Source organism: Dermacentor silvarum, chromosome 7 (assembly GCF_013339745.2).
Source record: "Dermacentor silvarum isolate Dsil-2018 chromosome 7, BIME_Dsil_1.4, whole genome shotgun sequence".
Taxonomy (NCBI): Eukaryota; Metazoa; Arthropoda; class Arachnida; order Ixodida; family Ixodidae; genus Dermacentor; species Dermacentor silvarum.
Genome location: NC_051160.1, coordinates 162,189,261 through 162,191,424, shown reverse-complemented (window position 1 = coordinate 162,191,424; position 2,164 = coordinate 162,189,261).

The window sequence follows — 2,164 nt, the reverse complement described above, 5'->3', positions numbered from 1 at the left end:
TTGATGCTGTCGCATCAAAAGCGTTTGCGTGAAAGAGCGTGCAATGTTCGCAACGGCAAAGAAAGTTTCCCAACAGCACCGCGACGTCGAAAGAGCGGCCACCATGTCACCTTTCCATGCCTTCTACCGAATTGACGAGGATTGTTCGCCGCGAAATCGAAGCGATGGCTCAAGCTAGTCTTTTTGCCAACGCCGGCGGCTCGAACACACCAGCCATTTCACTCGTCCAAGCCATCGTGCGAATCGAACTCGCGAATCTCGGGGTTCATGCTGCTTGCGCATGGACATGAAAGCGGTTAGATACTGACGATAATACCAGAAAGTGTATTAAGTGTCCCAAGAATGCTCATCACATTAAAATGGCGCATATGCACAAAAAGAGAGAAAGATTGATTCTCGACAGCCCTATGTCCGCTTCTGCGGCCCCGACATTGTTCCGTCGTGATCGACGGTTCGCTCCACGATCTCGGAACCCCTCTGATTGGAGAACTGAAGACAATCGGCCTATCTGCTTTAAGTGCCGCAGTGTCGGGCACGTTGCTCGCAATCCGTAACAACCGCTGGTCGTTCCAGCCACGTACTCCATCCTTTGCCCATGCTAGCCGCCTTGAGCGCAGCGATTTTGAGCCACTACCTGCGGCACACCCCTACAATCCTGACGCTGCCACAACATGGTCCAACCGCTCACCGTCACCTAGAGGTCACCAGTCGCGTTCGCAACCTTTCCGTTGTCCGTCCTCTCGCTCCCCGCCGCCTCGCCGCGCGACGTCGCCGAGCAACCGTGGCTCTTCACTCGCAAAACTAGACGATGCAGTGCCCTGAGCTAACGCTGAATCCACGACTCCGACCCAAAACCCTCTAGTTACTCTGCCGACTCGACGATGTACGCTGGACGTTGACGTTGATGGCGTTGACGATGATCTCTGCACTTTCGACACCGGGGATCATATTTCTTTCATGAGCTCTGGTCTTCACCGTCGCCTAAACAAGGTGGTCACACCTGCTCCATCCCGCACTGTAAAAGTGGCCGATGGAGGAACCTCCGCCGTCCTTCGAATGTGCACCGGCCGCATCACCATCGCCGGTCGTCCAACTACGGCTTTATTTGCCGGTCTTGAGCAATGCCCTTATGACCTTATACGTGTATGGACTTGAATGGACAACTAATTCTGCCTTATTTACTTCGCGACTGGCCTCCATCAGTTCGAATTACCTCACCTAGCCGATGCTCCAACCACACCTTCGTCCCGTCTCTGCTCTCTCGACTATGCGCGCATATCCCCTAGCCTTCCTGTGGATGGTGCCAATTACGTGCTCACCCCGGTAGCAGACGTTCTGCTCACCAAAAACGTCGCCGTGCCTAATACCCTCTTGACTGTAACCGGCAATCGCATCGCGATTCCCATTTTAATCTTCAGCTCCTCTCCTCAAATAAATCCGGAAGGCTTGTCGCTCGTCGTCATGACTGCTGCCGAAGACTGTGAAATTTGCGTGTTGGATCCCACTAGTCCCTCCAGTTTATCCTTCATTTGTACCACAACCAGTTCGCCTCGCGATGCCTGCTGACCTTTCTCCTGCTCAAGCTACCGACTTTCGCCGCCTCCTGGAGCCGTACCATGATATGTTCGACTTCGACGATCGTTCTCTGAGCCAGACGTCTGTTGTCCAGCATCAAATCGACAAAGGAGACGCGAGTCCTATCCATCGCCGTCCCTTCGTGTATGCCTCGCCGAACATCGTGTGATTGAAGGCGATGTCGACAAAATGCTCATAAACGGCATTATCGAATTTTCCACAGTCCGTGGCTGTCCTCTGTGGTACTAGTGAAAACATTTCGCAGTTTCGCCCGAAAGGCGAAGCATCAATTGCGATAGCAAATTAGTACGGAATAGAGATAGTAGTTTTATCGGCTGCATTAACTTGGACACATTCGCTTACTAACTGAATAAACAAGCGTGGTGTCAGCGCGTACAAGAAAACGTGAATAGATCACACTCGATGACCGCAGACAACCACTGTGAAAACGCTGGCGCGAATGAGCGCGGCCGCCGCAGCGAGCGAAGGTTCGTGCTAGAGCACTGCACGGGCTTGGGCTTACCCGAAAGCCCGGGCCCAGCCCGGCCCGTGGGCCGGGCCGGGCCGGGTAGGGAAGTTTTGTCACGGG